Source organism: Aptenodytes forsteri, unplaced genomic scaffold, assembly GCF_000699145.1.
Source record: "Aptenodytes forsteri isolate BGI_AS27 unplaced genomic scaffold, ASM69914v1 Scaffold99, whole genome shotgun sequence".
Taxonomy (NCBI): Eukaryota; Metazoa; Chordata; class Aves; order Sphenisciformes; family Spheniscidae; genus Aptenodytes; species Aptenodytes forsteri.
In genome coordinates, this window is record NW_008795321.1 from 1,537,170 (window position 1) to 1,552,698 (window position 15,529).

Here is a 15,529-nt window from a genome sequence, read left to right on the forward strand (position 1 = left end):
ATTAAAGTATTTGGGGCTTATTATGATGTTTGCTTAGTTTTCCTAACCATCAGTCAAGTCCTGGATAAGAGGAAAAATCAGCTTTCTTTAAAATATCCAGTTCCTTTTCTCTGCAGGCTTTATTGAGCAATCAGCATTAAAATTGCATTCTTTAACTCTGCTAAGATTTAAAAGCACAAAAGAAGAATGGATACCCAAAACATCAGATTTTGCAAAGGAGCTTTGGTAGCTCCAGAAACATGTGTCATTACTCAATTTAGCGGCAGCAGAAATACCTGCAACTCCATTTTGTCCTAATGTGTATCAGCTGCATATCAAGTGATGCTTCTATGTATTATATGCTTCTAGCAATTATTCAGTTTGCAATTACTATTTGAGAAAACATATTTAGGTAGTCGTAATGTCAAGGAGGCATTTTAAAGTGGCTTAAAAGGGCCGATTGTTAAGAAATATTTAACAAGGAAGTGTTACATTCAATAGGCCTCTGTGCTGCTGGTAGCAATCACTTCAGCAACAACCACCTTTAACATGCAAGCTAGCTACTTATGAAATGGCAGCGCTGCTTATCTGGGGATCTTCCAGCAGTGATGAGCTGCAGTTTCAGTGTGATTCCACACAAACTAGGCTTACGTTTCCCTTTGACTTCTTTGGTTGTCTAACTTCAGAGCCAAAATTTGTCAGACACAGCATTAATTCCAGATTGCTTTATTACCTGAAATCAGTAACGGAGTCCAAATAAGGCTCCTGAGCTGCTGAATGTGGCAGCTCTGTTATGTAAAGAGCATGAAAGTGTATCTCAATACTGCAATCTGAGCAGAGGTATCTCAGTGAAGAGCCACCCTACCTCACAGTGTTATTCAAGCTAAATGAGAAATTTGTACGGTACAGGAGGGCACCAGTGATATCAGGGGGTACTGCTCAAAAATTCTTTAGCATAACCAGAGGTGGTAAACTCTGGCCCTTGATTTCCGTGGGCCAATTCTTATAAATAAGGGTTGGAAAGACAGAGGCATTTTTCCATATTGATCAAAAATGACCACAAGAGCACAAAATGTTAAGTTTTGGTTCCATCAACTCTGTGTGCATACAGATCACACAAAGGACTGAGGAATGCCTTCTTTTAAAGCTATAAACCATAGACCTATATGTCTTTTGGCATTCTTTTGAAACCTTTATTGAGGAGTATTATCCCTGCATTTGCTGCCCCTCTGATTACAGATTACTCTTCTTACTCCAGAAGAGAACTGTCTGGCAAGAACTGTATGAAATGTGTATTAGGACTACACCGCCCATGTACAAGGATGTTATATATAAACCACAGGTACTGGAGAAGATGAATTCTGGTCTCCACAGCATATGCTTGTAAACCCACAGGTAAGAGCCCTTATTTAAGGAGAAAGATGTCACTTTTTGCTCTAACTGTGCCTTCTATTGTTGTTTCTAACATATTCAGTAGTCAGGGTGATTACTATCACTATAATAGGTTACTTCTATGTAACCACAAAAGTGTAAATACAGCATGTGTTTATAAAATACTCAAGAGGTGTCCAAATTAGCTCAGAGCAGTGCAACATTTGACTGGCTTTGTTCTGAACACTTAATTTAATACCTGGCATTTTAAGTAGTCATGGCAGAATTATACGAGCAGGCTACTGCTGCCCTTCAGTGGGAGTTACTGATATAACACTGGAACAGCATGCAGAAAAGGGTGCCAACGCTGCCAAATAGCAATAGTTCCTGCAAGAGTGGTCTGTATCTCTTTTAGGGTCTTGAAGAACGTTTTTTAAAAAAAAAAATCAACAAAGTGTGTGATCAGTGTCTATCATGACAATTGCAAGCAAAGAGAGTCCTACCGCCAAGAGGTTTTCCTTCTCCCAGGCTTTCCCTGCCAGAGGGCTGCTCACAGGCCCTCATCTATCGAAAGCCATGAGGGTGCATGGCTCTCTGTTGGTAAGATAGCAAGGCCCCACTATTAAGTAAACCTCTTTGTTTAATCTTCAGTGGTCCCAAAAAGAACCCCCAGCAATGCAAAAAAACTGTGGCTTGCTTTTCCTCTTATCCCCGTAGTGCTGTAGGTCAGGCACTACTTATCTCCAAAAGACCACAAAGGTCACTTCAACAGAGAGAAAATGATTTAGAAAAGTTCGTTTGTCCAGCCGTGTAGCAGCAGTCTCACCACATGCCATAGGGATAGTAACCAGCTCATTCAAAACCCATTGCACTACGAAACTTTGCAATAAAGACTTTACAAACCAAACCTTCAACAAAGCACACAGTTCACCATCTAAGAAGGACGGGGAGAGGGTACTCCTGAGACAGGGAAAGGTACTCCTGCAGTTAATCAATCTGACCCCAAATGATTATTAAATGACTGCCACCCTCTTCCTAGGTTCAGCTTCAGCGGAGCTAATCTTAGTGCAGAGCTTTGTGTCAGAAGCAAAACTGTCCTTACAAGAGCTGTTGTTTTATCAAGACAATCAAGATGACCGCAGAGGACAGAGGCAAGGAAACAAGAAATGTTTCCTAATGAGCATATGCTATATACAAGTATAGCAAAACACAGTAAGCTGTGATGATACCTCACATGGGTGATTAATGCAGCCACTCACTTATTCATTTGAATCCAGCAAGCCCATGGCCAGGGGTGGCCTTCATTGGTGGGAGAAACAGGATGGTGACAGCTGGTTCTTTTCTTATCTTTTAACTCTTTTATAATGATCCTGTTATGCTACCTATACATTAACTCCTATTAGTTTCTCCATGCACATGCCAGTGCATGATAGGCCTTATAAAAATATGTATATTTGGCACTGAAATCACCCTAGTTTGAGGTCAATTTATCCCAGCTTCATATCAAAGTTTTCATACAAACAGTAGCTTCCCTTCAACATGCCAGTAACTTTCTTAGAAATCCTGTATGTCAGCAAAAGGCTTTCCACACCTGTAAGTACCAGCAAAACAAACATTTAAAAGTTTATGTTGCACACAGAGGTACATGATGGAGTCTGTGCCTCAGCCTGTGCTAAAGTTTGAGCCTGTGTTAGCCTAAGGAGGTCTAGGGCAGGGCGTTATCAGTGTTATAGCTATTTCTGCAGCACTTGTAACTGGAGTATCAATGCAGAGTGGGAACCAGGCGCCGTCCCCTCTTCCCACCCCTTTGTCCTGCTCAGCAGGCAAAGCCATAGGTAGGCCAAAGACAGCTTGTTTATGGGCAGCAATGCCTTGGCCTTTCTGCTCCAACTACAAGGTGCACTGCTTTGCCCTGCTTTTGCTCTTGTAAAACACATGGCTGTCCACATGTGCACCTGGAAAAAGCAAAAACCCTAAATCACTTTGCACAGAGAATTATCCCCCAGGAAAGACTGAAACACTGACAAACATTAATCTTGCAGGTTAACATGTGCCACTTTGCCTTCATCACTGCAGTATCATGAACCTTGTGTAGAACTGAGTCCTCCTCAGCGAAAGTCTTTGAGAAGCAGGATACTCTCATCCAGCAAGTTTGGGAGCTGAAAATCCTGACTTCCAGAGTATGACAGCCTGTGTGCAATTCTGCCTTATATCCACAGGTGTCAGTGAAAGACCGGCACTTCTCAGTTTTCTGGAACAAAAGATCACAGAGTTGGATTGAGCCATAGAAGTTTAACATAGCTAAACTCCAGAGCTGTAGGCCCATCACCTGGAAAGCATGCAATTTAAAAAAGACTTCGAAAGACAGGGTTTCCTGACAAGCTCAGAAAAGACTATTCCTGAAATGAGGAGGGCTGAACAACTCAGCAAAGCAGTTCCCTTCCACACCGATCTAAGCCTTTTCTTTGTGCCATGAAAACCTGTCTGATTTCTTTTTATTCCTCAGGCCAGACACCTCCAGTTTCCCCATCCCATGGCTCCTTTCATGCGCTAAATTCCCAGTGTGTTTTCCCTTCCCTCCACTGGATCCAAGTTCACCTTCTCCATCAGCGCTGGATAACTTCTGCCTCATTTGTGCTTTTCCACACCAACCCCATCAAAGTTCTAGTTAATGAAAAAGATATAGAGTGCCTTCTGCAGCCCTTTTAATTAAGGCTTCCCAAACTGTTATTGCTACTCTGAGAGCTACTAAAAAAGTCAGGGAGAGGAGAGCTCATGTATGAGATGAGAAGCACCTTAGACGTGGGTGTTCTGCACCCCCTGCTCCCAGCCTGGGCTCGCAGCATACATTTGGCCCTTGGGGGCACCAAGACAAGACAGATCTTAAGGAGGACTCTTTGTGGCAAAGAGAGGGGGTGGATGCTTGCAGCTGTCCTTAGGGACATGCAATCAGCTAAACTGCTGCACCCTCCATGGGGTCTGCCTGTGCGTGATGCTGTGGTATTTGCATCTTTGTGATCTCCATCCAGGCAGGAAGCTCCTTTGGAAGCAGACACGGGATGAAGCATCCCCTTGCAGGAACCACCTGGGACCATTTGGGGACACAGCTGTAGCCTGATACACGTCTCCTACACAGGAGCTACAAATGTAAAGCAATTACTTGCTGTGGGGGAGAAAAAGGAAAATAGTCTTTCCCAAGCAGGTCACTGCTCTGTATCGGCCTAGCTGTATGAGCAAATGTCTACTGATTTTTCATTTGTGCAAAAAAACCTTGTGTCATGCACCCCTTCCCAGGGTGATGGGCACGCACTCTGCATCACAGCTTCCCTGCAGAAAATCCTCTCTGACAGGGAACACACTGTGGTGCTAAATCACCCTCCCTTGTCAAAACAGAGCCACAGATCAAGCTGGGAGGCAGCTACATGGCTGCTCCGGCCATTTCACACTACAGCCGCAAGTGTCCTTGGCTTCGGCTGAGAGCAGTGCTGAGCACCGCCACCGCCAGCCGCCGAGGCTGGCACAATTCCAGCCAAGCCAAGGCACCAGGGACCTCCTTCCCCTGCTGCTGCTCCTTGGACAGGTGCTCCCGGTTGCAGGATGAGGCTGGGGCAGGCGTGTTTTGCCTGGGGACCCGCTGGCTGGCGTGCCTGTAAGGGATGACCGGGTGCAGCTCTTTCAGAGAGCCAGGAGCTAGGCTTGCTGCACCTGCAGGTCTGTGTCTCTTCAGAGGTTTCATCATGGCAATTCTGGAAAGAGTAAATAAAAGGCATGTGAGTTTCCCCACCCGTCTGACAGAGGCTTTCACTTCTGTGAGATTTTATTTTCCTTGATTTAACTTTTATTAGTCGAGATGTAAAAAGAATGTAATTCATTAAAATTTGAGAATTAAGATGGAACTGAGATGGAGGTTACCAGTGAAATTCATGAAATAATGATTGTTGCAGTTGTGATGTTGCTGGCACGTTAGTGAGGGGAAAAAATTATGCACGTGATGATTTCTGAGGTGTGACATTTCTTGGTTGCAGGAGAAGGGGATAAGGTGCAATGCTTCAGCTGTGCAGGTTGCTTAGAGAAATGGAAAGATGACTCTATGGAAGAACATGGGAAATGGTTCCCTGAGTGAAGGACATAGTATATTAGGAAAATTTCCTGCTGTGCAATGAAAGTTAACATAAACTCTTGCTTTTGTTTTTTAAATACCACTATAATATATGAATATATAAAAATAATTATATATGAATATATATAAATATATGATTATATATAAATATTGTGCCCCTGTGGAAACCCTTTTTTTCGTGAAAAATTGTTTAAATGCTGAAGTATGGTAAAAGTTCCCAAACAAAAATGAGTGTTCATGAAATACTTTCATTTTATGTCAAGTGTAATCAGATGTAGAACTACATTATGGTAACTGCTGTATCTTTTGAAAACGTCACTTTACTTCCAACTGCTCAGTAATACTTTGGATGTCTCTGGAAGAGCAACCTAACCAGCATTACAGTCTGCACAGGTTTACACTAGTCTGCACTATTTGCTGTCAATGAAGCAGTTTCATGCTTTGCAATTTACAAATGATAGTTCTGATGACAGCAAATCTTTCCAGTTGCCATTCTCCATCATAATCTGTAGACCATCTACACAGTATTCAAGGCAAAAGTTTCTTCTGTTTTTGAAGCCACAGTTACTCTACTGTGTTGTCCCACTCAGCTAATGTGGGGTTTGGTAATTTTTTTTTTTATTTGGAGGAAAAAATTTTCATTAAAACTAACTCCATTCCTGTTAGTCTTGCAGACTACCCCTATCATGTGGAAAGGGATATTTGGTGCTCAGATTTATGTTAAGACAGTGAAACAAGATCCCTGTAGCCTCATATGTGGTGGAAGGGGGAAAAATCAGCAGCAAAGCCATTTTACTTCAGTTCTATGTCCAAGACAAATTTTCCAAGTCTGCACCTCACTTCAGAGGTCCATGAATGTGGTGCGTGACCTAAATCAGCATAGCGTAAGCAGCGGCAGCTCCCATCTGTCTCTCTAAGGTTGTTTCTGAGACCTGCAGCTCTGGTCCTTCACAGTGTTTGAGCTTGCACCTCCAAACAGTGGCCACCTGTGCGTAGGCATTGAGCTGAGCCGTGGAGCAAGTGTCTCTTCAGGGCAGCTACAGGGCAATTGTTTTTTCAGTAATTAACGGCCATCAGCTATTGCTGGCAAATTGTTACACGCACGGCAGCTCCTGGCTCCCCAGGCAGCTCTGTTCTGGCTCAGTAACCCAGCCCAGGATGCGGGGACAGGCTGTAGGAATCGTAGGGTTGCTACAGTGCCATAGCAGGGAGGCTGGTGAAAGGCGTTGAGCCGAGTCCCAGTTAGTGGGACTGCAGGAAGCTAGTAGTGAGGTTTTGTGTTGGAGGTGTTATTGCAGGAGATGTTATGGCTCCTCTTTTGGTTTGGTTTCTTCAGGCATCATTAGTCAGGTACAAGGACCACAACTACGCACAACGTAGGAGCACAAGGCAATCATTTTATTGGCTAACACCTGTGAAAAGCAGGTAGGCTGTAACAAGCTATTAAGCTGAGCACTAGGGGGCTCGCCACCCTGGTCAGGCAGGATGGGCAGGCAGGTACCTGAATCCCTGAGCTATTAACAGTCCTGTCTCACTACCTGGCTGCCTGAGTCAAGGTTATGCAGCTGTGTTGTACCAGAGCTGGGACTTGCATCCTTGGCAGACAGGCAACAAAACCCTAGGGTGGGAGAAGCTTATAGGAGAGAGACAGCGAGACACTATTCCTGAGCTCCTACCTCTGAGAGAAGTAAAAAAAATTACTAGTGTTTTTTGTGGGGCAGGGGGTGTTGGAAAGTACAGTCAGTACTGCTTTCTGCTGCAGATTGCCCTTGTAGCTGCTGGTGCTTGCTGGTATCTGAGCAACTCGGTTTGCACTAAGTCATAGGCATTTAAGAAGTTATAATTAGAAATGTTTTTTGTTCTAGGAAGCTTCCTGTACAGCAAATCTTGAAGAGAAAGTGACCCTAAGTTCTGCAGGAGCTGGTAAATACTGTACAGCCTCACTTGTTGCAAGGATGACAGTGTTGAATTTTTATGTTTTACTTCAAGAGGTTTGCTAAAGGACTTCTAGACTCTGCACTTAATCAGGCAAGGTTTCTTTTGAGGTAAGGACTGAGTTAGGATTTATGTATTGTCTGCACATAGGGGAAACAAATAGTAGAGAATCTGTCAGCTACTGCTTGCTTTTGCAACCAATGAGTATAAACCAATCCCACAGCAGGCAAATGTCACCTCTGTGTAGACAGGAGGCATGTAAGAAAAATACATTATTTTGTGACAATATGGTGTGATTTGTTTTGCATTCATGTTTTGGAAAATTGCAAATACATGTATATCAGTTGCATTCTATGTATTATATGTATGTGCTTTTGGATACAAAAGAAACTAAGTTCAAGTAACTTTCTGCTGTGCTCAGATTCTGGTGCTTCTTTTTTCCAAATATTATGATTATTTGAAGGCAATGGTTTTATTGATGTATTCCTGTGGATGTCTGCTGGAAGAAATCATACACAATGAGTTTGCACTGAGTTGCTGCACACCAGTACTGGTATGTATGCTCAGAGATGGTAACATAGAGGTAAATTTGCTACAGTAGTACTGCCCAGAGACTTTCTTTAGTAGCCTTCTGGAAATGCAATAATGATTATTACTGCCTCCTAGAAATACCCATATTATCTGGCATATATGTATCAGATGGAGGCTTTTTGTTATTTTTGAAAGCAATGGAAGTACATTGCAGAGCTCTGAAAGCATAATACCTCATGGTACCAAAATAGCAAAGGGAACAATAAAAATTACCAGCTTACTAATGGAGATGTTTGTTCACGCTAGGAATTCACCAACATGCACATCTGTCTTTTGCTGAAAGTGTCCTGTGGCTGTTCCTGGTGAGAAGGCCTCGTCCCTCACACCATGCCATAAGTAAACCTAATCTTGCCTGAAATTCTTCAGAAAAATACATTCTTCAGAAAAGGAGCTCTCTAGTGTCATCTCTTGGTGAAGTGCAGGAAGAGCCATTGAGCACTTCCAGGGTCCATTGCACTTTTGTTGAATATACAAGTAATAAAACGGTACATTTTCATCTGAGGTCACACGTTACAGTGGGGTTATCTGGCAATTTGTATGCTGCATACCTTTACAGCGATATAGATGTAAGGCTATGTTTCCCTTATTTCAGCTCTTCAAAAATATCAAAATACAGCCCACACACCATAACCTGGGCTGGATTTCCCAGTTTGACAGCCAGCTGTGCCACGGGCACGGACAACACAGCTGGCCCTGCCCAGGAGTGATGCTGTGCACCAGCTCAGAGGTGCCAGGCAGAGCCACTGCTTGGGACAGGACAGTGCAGCCCCAGGGGCTCCATCCACCCCAGGAGACTGTTTGGGCAGCAAGCCCCCTCCCGCTAACTACACCAGGTCCACTACACTGCTTCAGCCACCGTTTTATGGTGGGTGACCACTTTTTTCGACTGTGCCATGCCCCATGTGATTTCATGCCACCCTGTGACTGCCTGCAGGACCAGCCACCCCACCAGTGTACCCAGAAGCAGGTTGGGAAGGGAAGCCCCTTGCTCCAGGCAGCATCATACCCCATGCGCTTTCCTAGCACACCATCCTCCTACCCAAGGGGGAAAAAGGGTTGGGGGATTTTTAGGCCAAACAACAGTGTCAGATATCCCACGATCTGTTTCCTCCTTTTGCACAATGAACGTAATTACGGTGTTAAGGATGCCAGGAAAGGTTTTGGGGCGAGAAATATCTGTGAGCTTTGTCAGACATTGTATAACCACAGCCAGGACTGTAAATGGCTCTGCTTGCCTCATAACCATGCATGTAACAAGGGTAAGGTGCGCCAGCTGCAGGCTCCTCTGCAGGTCTGGGGAATGTTTACAGATTTTACAGAATGCTTATGGTTCTCTGTGAAAAGTGCAAGGCCTGTGTAGGAAAACGTCACAAACGTAAAGTCTGGAAGCACGAGCTGCACTATGAACATAACTGTAACATAAACCTGCACCAGTGTTTTGTGCCCATGATCAAAACTCCAGAGGCAGGGCAGGGCTGTACTATCGATGACCTGGGATGTATGCAGGAAAGCAGGACACATGCCCTGAACTACGTTTTTGCCATGGAGTTAGGACTGGGTGCCAGCTGGGATGCAGAAGAAGAGGCAAAGAGGGAAAGATCTGAATGGGAATGGGAGTTTAAAGAGGACACATGTCTCATAGACTTAATTCAGCTGTTTACAGACACAAAGTTTCAGAGCTACGCTTTCCTAGCAGGTAACACCAAAGGCTATGGTGGCTACTTCATTGCTAGTTAGCTTCTGAAGGAAAATATGGATGTGCAATTTATCCCTCAAGGTGGTGAATTCATGTGCATAGAAGTCATCAGCCTAATTACACATTTCACTGACTCTTTAAATTTTTTACACCAGCGTTCCCCAAGCTTTGGGTAACAGGTTCTGCCCATTTTTTCAACACTGTTCAAAGTCAAAGTTATGTGGGGCCTCTTCGACCACCAGAACATTAGGGGGTGGATGGCATGATGCTTGAAGAGAAAAAGGTGTTCTCAGCATGGCACACAGCTAGTCAGGAGAAGACTTCTGGCTTGCAAAAAGAACTGAGTTACTACTGCCAGCACATGTAAAAATTTTGAGGGAGGCCTGCAGATCACATAGGAATGAGATTATGGTGATGAGCCATCTCACACTCTGAGAAAGAGGGCAACGGAAAGGTGGAGGTTTATCACCGTAGAGATCCCTTTCCGTATACCACACTGCCCTCTGCTTGCACATCCATGTACCAGTTTATGTGCCTCAAACCTAATATTGCAGCACTCCTCCCTCCAGGTGGCATTTTGTCTGCATTACAAAGCAGCCCCCAATGAAGAGATAAGTTGTTATGATTTTACTATCCTCTATCCCTTCATCAACAAAACAAAACCATACCCTCCTGTGCACCCCAAAGCTGTTTTTGAGAATTTTGACACCCTGACAGCCTGTTTTGGGATGGTCAAAGCAAAGATCTACCCACCTCACAGGCCCTTTTTCCCCTGAGAGTCAATGGCAAGCTATCTTTTCCCTTATGCTACTCTTGTGCTGAAACCTGCCAGGCCCCCTGCCCCCAGTGATGAAGAACAAGCCCATGTGGGCACCTGCTGTTCCCAGGAACTGAACAACACTCTGCAGGAGGGCTACAGGCAAGTTTTTGCAAGGTTTTGCATGGAGGGGTCGTAGCCTCTTCTCAAATTGCATAAAACTGGACCTCCACCAGAAGCGGGAAGCATCAGGCTACCCAGTCTGGTGCACAGATGATAACAAAAAAGCTAAATATGTTGAAGATTACAGTCAGAAAGAAGATGTCCTCTTGTGGGCTGAACATACTAAGAAAAACCCTGCCAAATGCCAAATTGCAAAACTGTTTTTAAATTCTCTGTGGGGGAAATTTGGACAGAGATCCAACCTCACCAATACCACCATTGTAAGACAACCAGATGAGTTGCATTGTTTACCTCTTTTCTCTGGCTTATGGTGTGTGCTCCTGTAATTTTTTTTTATGAGGGATTGATCCTTCACATGGCTGCTGATCATATGAATGAGCTGCATATACTCTCTCACACAGCATCCATTCTCAAAATTGGCCTGCAGCGGTTTCGCTGGTGTTTGCTTGTCACCATGTGGCCCACATACAGGGCCATAAAATTTGTATCGTGACGTTGAAAGGTTTCTTAGCATAATTGCAGCTAAGAGTGTCATTATTTACACACCCAATAACAACAAATCTGGCAGCTGGCCCAGAAACAAATTTTCCTGGCTGCTGACACACTGCTGGATGGTGTGGTGAGCACTTCCATACCCAGCCGGTCCATATCCCACAGTCAATGGGCAAAGGGAGCTCCTCCACCACCACCCACCCTCTCCATCTGACACTTACCTTGAGATGTAGCTTGCGATTCATGGGCACATTGGCTGGTTCTTCTGGTTCATGTGGTCCTTTTCAGGAATACCTTAGGGTGCTTTTCTTATTCGGCAGAAACAGTTCACTATTGGGACCACATGCAACCAGTAGGATTAAGTCACATAACCCAACTCACAGCTTTCTCCAAAATCCCATTTCAGATTCTCTCTGTAAGAAGTGGGTGCGATAAACTGATGAGATTCAACAGCAGCATTGGTCAGCTCCAGTCCCAAGGCTCTGCGGGTACGCAAGGCCAGCAAATTAATTTTTCATCATTTCTGTTACAAGTATGTAAGTGGAGACTAGTTCCTATGTGGACCTTGAGGTTATAATATAGGGAAATTTTCGACAGGGCTGTTATAAAGGGCCTGAGCCAAAGCATGCTTAGTTAGCAAGAGTCCTTCCTTGCATTTCAGAGATTTAAAAAACAGCATCCTCATGCACATCCTAAGCAACCCTGATACTACAAATCATACGCTTTTAATGTATCACTAACATCTGTCTTGTTTCATACTAAGGAACTTGGCCAACAGAGCACAAACAGGATCTTTACTAGCTAAAATACAGAGCAAGTCATCCACAGGGGAAAAAAAAACTGAAAAAGAAATCTACCATGTAGCCCAAAAGCTTGGACACAGACACATTTTTAGTAGTCATCTACTAACATATCTCAGAAAGCTACATACAACTTATATATCCCAAACATCATCTGCCTAATTATTGCGAACTAAAGGGAAAGAAAAATTCAGACCTTTTATATCCTAGCTTTGTTCTTGTCCATTTTATTTAAACAGCACATGGAATTTCTCTCTTTGTCCTGTTTTTTGGGCTTCTTTATTTCTTGCTTTATAAATCATTCTTAAGGCCAGCCGCCTCCTGGTTTCATCTTCCTTCCTACCTACGTGCTTGCTCTGTGTGACTCAAGTACGCATTCTCCTTTGCAGCTAATGAACATGGATATATTTTTGGTGCAAGGTCTGCATTGTATTGCTACCAATAATCCAGTATCATATATTCAGTCCCAGGTAAAAAAAACTCCTCTTGGGCAGTAGAATGTAACAGTGTCAGCTTTGCTTTCTGTGTATGGCATGTGCTTTTCTGCAATCCCAAACAGTAAGAGGGTGGAAGAGAACTCCAGCTTAGAAAACCTGTATTTTAGGACTGTTGGTTATAAATACAGCTCTCTGACTGTGATCACGTTACTCTAAGTTATGTACTACAGGCAGCTAAGGTCTTTTAGCCTGTATTTAGTCTGCCGTCTCTTCTGCTCAAGGGTATTTTTTTCACCTCATGTTAGTGCAGTGCCTCAAACTATTCACATGAGGCCAGAGTTATCAGGTGGAAAACTGTACGGGGTGAACAGGTGCCAGCACTGTATGGAAATATGGGTTGAGAAAGGAGGATTTCAGGTTAGTGGGGAAGATAAAGAGACTGAAAAGTTATCAGTAATTTTTATTTTTGTTAAGAATATTATCATCTTTTCAGGTTGCTATTTAAGAGGTGACAACTAGGAAAGTGAGCTGAAACCCTTAAAATGGACATACACTTCCATAAACATTATGAAACAACTTAAATCTCAATTTCTTTCACTCACTACAGAAGATAAAACACTCCCATGATCATGTTTTTCCAAAACCGTGGCTCAAGACACACTAAAACAGTCTCCTTTTTTTTGCCTTGACATGGAGCATTTAGTTTAATTTCCATCTTGTTAAGAACAAAATCTTAATTAAAACAAGAAATCTCTTGGGGGGGGGGGCCTTGCTTTACAAGGCTATATCCTGCATACAGTTGAGTAATTAGACTACACTAGATACAGTGGTTTGCCTTTGCGACTGCAAGATGACTTACTTTCATCAGATAAATATGCAAACAGAGTACAACAGAGCCTTAACATTAAAGTTGTCACTAGCAGTTCAAAATGGTTTGAGTTACATCAAAGGAAATATCTCCCATAGTGAGATCACGAGTTGCACAGTCCAATGCCTGGCTTTGTTATTGCACAGTTGGGGTGGGGATCATTAAAGTTGCATTACAAGAAAGTAAGAACACAAAATTTCATTATTCCTCTTCTAGTCTGACCCTCCCCCAGGAAAAAGAACTGAACAGCAACAAATGTTCTTTGAAAAGAGTATGTTTCATTCAGTGATAATGTGTGAACAACAGGATATAGCAGAATTAAAATTCAGGTGTGAAAATGAAGACTCGTTGGATAGGGGGACCCACGCTGAGTGTGTCTGTACTGGAACAGCCCCATCCCTATCACTTGTGGCACATAACCAACTTGGGGGAGTATAGAAATACAACCTACCTCCTTTTTTCACTGCAGAGTTGAGACACGGGGAAGTAATAGGCTTGTCAGAGTCACAAAAAGCTGGACAGTCCCCAGTTCTGGCCTGTGCTCAGAAACACCTTTCAGGTGCATTTGAGCAGTTTTGTCGTGAGAATCAGGCAGGTCTGGTGTGGCAGCTGCCCCCAAGTCCTTTGAACCAGTGGAAACAAGGAGGCAAAAACACAGTTGTCTCCATAAGGGGTCATTGTTGTGTGAAGAGAGCAGATGAAACTCACAGAAAAGTGCGGGGAAAAAGAACAAAGGAAGAAATACATGAGCGGGAAGGAGAGGGAGGGAGGTAAGGGACAAAATGCAGGGTTAAGAGACCTGAATCAGCAAAGCAGGTAAGGAGGAAGGCACCTCCTTCTAAAGGTAGTCACCCTTGCACCTACCTCACAAAATACGTAGTAAACAATCCCAACACATAGCAAGGAATACTTTTTTACAGAAGCTGTTCACAGCCTTCAGTGAAGCACACACCAACTGGCTTGCGATCTATGGCCTCCCCCTTTCGGTCGGAGTTGGGGTATCCGACCTGCCTGCAGAGTGGTTTGAACTGGAGGCATAAGAGCATCTGGATGCACATTGGCGCAGACTGCAGCTGTGCATTCCCGCAGGTTAGCTCAGGACACCTGGTGTGTTTATCTTGCCAGCTCCGCACTTCCATTACTCGCTAAAAATGCTGCCAAACCCGAGGCAACGTGCTGATAGCACAGTTTGTCTTACTCGTAGTCAATAATGGACTTATAGAAATGAGTTATTATGATAATCATAAAAATATAAAAAAGAGGGTGCTATTGGCAGCATGTGATACTGTATTCATGGTGAAATGGCAGTCCTCTGAATTCCCTTCTCTTCCCTTCCCACTGATTTAGCCCGCCTGCTCACTTCTGTGGTTTCTGGAATTTGCACTCACACCTGTTTTTTGAATACTTTGATTCAAGGAGTTGCCTTACAAAGAGAAGCAACTAGAGAGACTCCTCTTCGTGCAAACTTGTACGGCACTTCGAATCAGTACTCCTCAGATATCTTGTCCAATCCCCCTACTCAGAGCAGCATCAGCTAGAGCAGGTTGTCCAGGCCTGTGTCCAGCTGGGTTTCAAGTATCTCCATGGATGGAGGCTCCACAATGTCTCTGGGCAACTTGTGGCAGTTTTTGAGCACCCTCATGGGATTACAGTGTTTTCTTGTGTTCATGTGGAATTTCATGTTTCAGTCTGTGCCCATTGCCTCTTGTCCTGTCACTGGACACCACTGAGAAGAGCCCAGCTCCATCCTCTTCTTTCTCTCCCATCAGGTATTTATACACATCTAAAAGATCCCTGAGTCCTCTCTTGTCCAAGATGAACACTCCCAGCTCTCTCAGCCTCTCCTCAGAAGACAGATGCTACAGTCCCTTGATGGTCTTCATGGCCCTTTGCTAGACTAACCTCAGGCATCTCAGAGATTGCTTGTGCCCTGCTCTGTTGCACCTCCAGCACATATCTGGGTGGTTCAAGTCCCCCAGGAGGTCCAGGGCCTGCAAATGTGAGACTCTTCATTGGCTCCTGACGCACCCAAGGCAGAGCTCCATGCATCCCTGCTCCTTACTCACATAAAGGGCAGCTCCCCCTTCTTGCCTTCCCAGCCTCTCTTTCCTCAAGAGAATCTATCCAGCCACTGGAGTCCTTTTTGTTCCCAACGCTGCATGTATTAATGTAGAGGCATTTCAGAGAGGCACCCAAGTGTACTGATTCCCCAGAAAGGGCATGGGAGTGCTCTGTGTAGGGCTGTTCCCCAAGCACTTCCTTCTTTACATGCCTATGCTTGAGGTGATTCCAGTGTCCAT